Source organism: Myotis brandtii, unplaced genomic scaffold (assembly GCF_000412655.1).
Source record: "Myotis brandtii unplaced genomic scaffold, ASM41265v1 scaffold912, whole genome shotgun sequence".
NCBI lineage: Eukaryota > Metazoa > Chordata > Mammalia > Chiroptera > Vespertilionidae > Myotis > Myotis brandtii.
Window position 1 is genome coordinate 15,642 of NW_005371755.1, and position 5,550 is coordinate 21,191.

Below are 5,550 nucleotides of genomic sequence, written 5' to 3' on the forward strand. Positions count from 1 at the left end.
CATGTGCTCCCCTATTCTCTCTCCATAGCCATGTGGCCTTACACAGCCCCGTGGTCCATGCCTTGCTGACCCCACACACAATGGACCCAGCTGGGAACACAGCTAAGCCAGCCAGATGCTGACTGGATTAGACTTTAACTTGGAACAAAAATTCTGGGCAGTGGCCTTGATCCTAGCCCTGCTGAAGGCAAGAATGGACTTCTTCCATGGCAAGATGGACAGAGATGGGACCTTGGAGGGCAACCCCTTAATTTTACATCATCAATAAAGCTCTCCACTCCATGAAACCCCATCCTCCTGGTGGAGCCTCAGGGAATTCTTTTCCTTGTAGCATCTCAAGAACCCCATTTCCACTTATAACAGTATCTTCTTATTCACCCCCTGGTCCCTGGTTAGAACTTACCAGTTGTATATTGTCTTGTCTTATAGAGAAAGGCTCCAATGGGTAGTGCTCCTTCCAATCTCCAGACCGCCTGAGGTCAGACAAAATCCGGAGAACAGAGAAGTGTGACTCCACTGGTCATGTTTTCTTCCCACCAGCTGGTCCCCAACTGAAGTTCCAGGGCAATATCCTGTAACAAGCAGCAGATGAGGCCCTCGCCTCCTCCAGACCAGGTCTGGGGCTGAGCTCCGGATCACGGTCTTACCTCTCAAGTCCTTCTCAACCGAGTGGAGACTAGAATCAGGCAGGGTTTCTATATATACTGTCTCTGCCAGGCTGTCCCACAGCACAGTAGATAGGATCTCCAGAAGCAGAGCGTGTCTGTTCCTGACCCAGAGAACAGTCTAAGCAAGTCTGATTCGTGGGTTTGTTCATGGATGAATGATTGCTGGAACAATTATTTGGTGACATGCCACCTTAAATGCACTGTGTAAGATGTGGCCGTGTGTCTGCAAGAAAGGTAGAGATAAAGTAGAGATAGGAGAGAATAGGTACATGCAGGACCCTGGGCAGAGACTCTGTTCAATGGGAATTAATGCAAACCCCTCCTGTGTGCATGTGCAATCGATTTTACAACAATCTTTAGCGATGAAGAAAAAGATTTCTTTTTTCCTAAATGTATTTTATTGATTTTTTTACAGAAAGGAAGGGAGAGGGATAGAGAGAAACATCTATGAGACAGAAACATGGATCAGCTGCCTCCTGCACACCTCCTACTGGGGATGTGCCCACAACTAAGGTACATGCCCTTGACTGGAATCAAACCTGGGACCCTTCTGTCTGCAGGCTGATGCTCTATCCATCAAGCCAAACCAATTAGGGCAAGGAGATTTCTTTTTAAAAGGACAAACCAACTTGCCCCAAAACCATTTACTTTCTAATTACTTCGTGATCACTCCTGTGGCCTCATGGGATGAAGGGCAATGCCTGGCAGAGGGGAGCCTGTGGGAGCAGGCAATCCCAGCTCTGACGCTCAGAAGGGCAGCTGAGGGTGCTTCACAAGGCACTTATCCCCTCTTCTTCCATCCACTGTTCATGCAAGTCCCACACCTGCCCTTCCCCACCTGGGGAACGGGACAACCACTCCATGTGACAGAAGGCTAACGGCTGTGCTTTCTACATGACCCACCAGCCCAAAAGATTTCCCCAGACTGAATTTACTTCCCAAATTTACGTTGTAAAAACAACAGACTCGAAATATACAATTTTGTAGGTGCATATACCACTGTGCCATATGCCAGTACCTAAGGGCTCTGCCCTACTCTGGAACATTCTAGAAGCCAAGAAAATGTGACTCAGCTGTTTGGGGTGAATTATTGAAACTCAAAAAACAAACTGAAATGGGTGGTTTTCCTCTGGGCAGGATGCAAAGTTGGATTTTTTTCCAGGTTCCTGTCCAGGTGGATTCAAAGAATGAAGCCATGGATAAAAGGTGGTATATGGAAAGGTGGAAATTTATTTGAAACAAGTACAGACATGGGGAGAGGGTCCTAAAGGGGGTGACCCACTAAGCCCCTTTTTCCTAAGGTTTATAAAGGTTGCAGTTCTTTGTCTTTTGATGCTCCCTTCTTATTGGTCACTATAGCAGCTTCAAAGCTCAAACCCCACTTGCCCCCCCCCACCTTTTCTCCCCTTCTATGGTAGAATTCTCTATTCCCTGTGAAAACCTGTTTTCCTCTTTCTTCCTTTTGTTTCTCTACTCCCTGTGCTTTCCCCTACCCTCTGTGAATGGGTGTCTTCCTCTCCCCTTATTCTGTGGCATCTTTAATTCTTTGTGAATGTATGCCTTTTGCCAGCTCCAAGTCCCCAAACAACTGTGCCTCCCTCCCCCATGGACCCCCTAATTCCTAAAACTCCCTAAACCTGCCTGTTTTACCCCTAAAAACTCCTGTCATTATGTGAGTCCAGGGAAGTCTGTGTTGTTGTTTTTTTTTTTAATTAGGCTTCGTTGAACCAACGTCACCATAAGCAGCTGCTAGCTTTCCTTTCCCAGTTCCCTGTTCTCCATCGGGAAGCACCTCCGACATCCCAGAGGAGGGATATAAACGGGAAACCTGGGGCAGTGAGTGTGCAGCCACAGCTGAGCATCCCTGGTCCTCCACTGGGAACAGCCGCCAGTGGGGAAGCAGCCATCCTGGAAAAGCAGAGAAGCTCCACATTCCTCCCTGCAGTGTGCAAGCAGCACCCATGCCTCCCTCCTGGCAACCTCGCACAGTCGTCTTCTGTTTGTGCCCATGTCACAGGGTAGTGCTTGGTCCCCTGTGTAAGCATAAGCGACGCCAATTTACTTAAGGTTTCAGGGGAGACTGAGCTGGGGTGGCCATTGCCCCGCACCTTATTTTCTTGAAAATTCCCCACTAGCTTTCTTTTCAGGTTGGCCTTGTTCAGTTTCTTGGAAATTTCTTGGCCCCTCCCTGTCCATTCCTGACTCATACCTGCTTCTCCTCTTCCTCCTCTACTTTCTTTCCCCTTTCCTACCCCCAAGGCCTTACAAGTTTCAGTCATGTGCTTCTTGGTTTCTGCTCTCCCCCAAACCCTCCTCCCCACCCCTGCATTCCCTGCACTGGTGACCCATTTTTCCAGAATTTCTTCCCTGGAGGCCTCCGACAGCTTCCCTGATTTTTTCCCCCAAACCCTCCTACCCACCCCCGCCTTCCCTCTCCATTTCCTTAAAGCTTCTCAGAGCCCCACCCTTGCTGAGCCAGCCAGTTGGCCAGCTAGTTTCTAGGTTTGGGGTCTACACTTTCTACACATTTTTTCGATTCCAGTATTGGGGTATCAAGGTTAGTAAGACCAAGTCCCCAACTCCACAGACTTAGCTTTAGTGTGGGGATACCAACCATACACCTTTTAAAAATGGAAAACTACAGGAAAATGGAAGGTAAGCGTGTCCTTACACATTCCCTGAGAGCACGGTGACCCATCTTTCTGGAATTTCTTCCCTGGAGGCCTCCACGACAGCTGCCCTGATTCGCACCACTCATGCTTCCTCCCCCTCACTTCTTGCTTCTTCATCCATCACCTCACTCCCTACCAACCAGACTGTTTCAGAATTCCTTTTCTGAGTGTCAGAGCTGTAGGAAGCCATGTCACACCACTCTTGTAGACGTTGCTCTGCCTTCCCACAGACCAGGGTCTATCTGATCACTTCCAGGGCCAATGCCCTTGCCCCATCCACCATCAACGCTTACATGGATTATTCCTATCCCCTAACTAGACTTCCTGCTTCTGCCCTTCCTGTGTGTCTACTGTCCACATGGCAATCACAGCATCTTTTTGAAAGTGCATCACACGCCTCCCTGAGGATCTGACCCCTCCACTACTTGCCAATCCCACTTCAAGTAAAACAAAGTCATGATAAGAATCAACAACAGCCTGCAGGCACTTGACTTCACTTCCCAGTGAATTCTCATTCCAGCTGTTCATATGCCAGGAATTTCCTTAGATTAGTTCCTCCACCTGGAATCTATCTCCCCAAATAGCTAGAATTCATGTTCCTTTGCTTCAGTTTAACAAGTCACTTCTTGCTAAGGCTTTCACTGTCAAATTGCAAACACGCCTTCACCCATTAATTTATAACCCATCAATAATTTATAACCCATCTTAATCTTTCTTTTGGCCTCTCATTGATGACAGTATTGAAGCCTCCCTTGGTTTGAGTTGGGGTGACACACAGGCTTTCCATTTAATCCCCAAGTGGGGGTCAGGGCTCAGCAGGGCCCAAAGTCTAGGCAGAGAATCTGCCCAGCCTGGAACTCACCTTCTGCAAAGCGTGTCTCCTCCTCACCATCTGAGAAGTGAAGAATCTAGGGTGGGGAGACGCCAGGCCAGCTGAGCCGAGGGTATCCCTGCTGGAGCCTCTCACATCCCCGCACCTGCAGCAACACACTTCCTCCTCCAGGCCAGGTGTGCCAGCTTTGCTCAGGGTGCCGTGGGGACCCCTTACACAGAATCACCTGGGATGCTTGTGGAAACTCAGGGTCCCTGACCTCACTCCACTCCTTCTGAATCAGAGTCTCTAAACGGGAACCTGGAAGCTGTATTTTATTACTTTATTTTTCCTATTTATTGAGATATTATTGACATAATATGTAAATTTCAGGTATACAACATGATGATCTTATACAAACATATATTAAAAGTGATTACCGCAATTAGATTAACACCTCCATCACCTCACAAATTACCCTTTATTCTGTGGTGATAACATTTAAGATCAACATTTGGCCCTGTCTGGTGAAGCTCAGTGCTTAGAGCATCGGCCCATACACCAAAAGATTGCAGGTTCAATTTGCACATACCTTGATTGCAGGTTTAATCCCTAGCTCCGGAAGAGTGTGGAAGGCAACCAATCAATGTCTCTCTCTCTTTTTCTTTCACTCTTTAAAAAATTGACAGAAAAAACATATCCTGGGGTGAGAATAAAATAAAAGATTGACCAATATAATAAAAGCCATATATGACAAACCCACAGCCAACATCATACTCAATGGGCAAAAACTAAAACCATTTCCCTTAAGAACAGGAACAAGACAGGGATGCCCACTCTCACCACTCCTGTTCGACATAGTACTGGAAGTATTAGCCATTGCAATTAGACAAGAAGAAGAAATAAAAGGCATCCAAATTGGAAAAGAGGAAGTAAAACTGTCCTTATTTGCAGACGACATGATATTATACATACAAAACCCTAGAGACTCCATCAAAAAACTACTAGACTTAATACATGAATTTGGCAAAGTAGCAGGATACAAAATTAATGCCAAGAAATCTGAGGCATTTCTATACACCAATAGTGAACTTTCAGAAAGAGAGATTATAAAAACAATCCCATTTACCATCGCACCAAAAAAATTAAGATACATAGGAATAAACTGAACTAAAGAGGTAAAAGACCTCTACTCAGAAAACTACAGGACATTGAAAAAAGAGATAGAGGAAGACATAAAGAGATGGAAGAACATACCATGTTCTTGGATTGGTAGAATCAACATCATTAAAATGTCCATACTACCCAAAGCAATCTATAAATTCAACGCACTTCCCATTAAAATACCAATGGCCTACTTCAAAGATCTAGAACGAACTCTCCAAAAATTCATCTGGAA

General features: G+C 46.1%; 1 protein-coding gene across 1 annotated transcript in view; it reads right to left on the minus strand.

Moving 5' to 3' along the window:
• LOC106724642 (gasdermin-C-like) overlaps positions 1-690 on the minus strand; it is a 16,266-nt gene extending 15,576 nt beyond the window's left edge. Inside the window, exons 1-2 of the mRNA XM_014532764.1 lie at positions 648-690; positions 404-572 (exon numbers count right to left, since the gene is read on the minus strand). The gene's annotated coding sequence lies outside the window, so the exon portion shown is untranslated. The remainder of the gene's footprint in view (positions 1-403; positions 573-647) is intronic.
• Between the last annotated feature and the right edge of the window lie 4,860 nt (positions 691-5,550).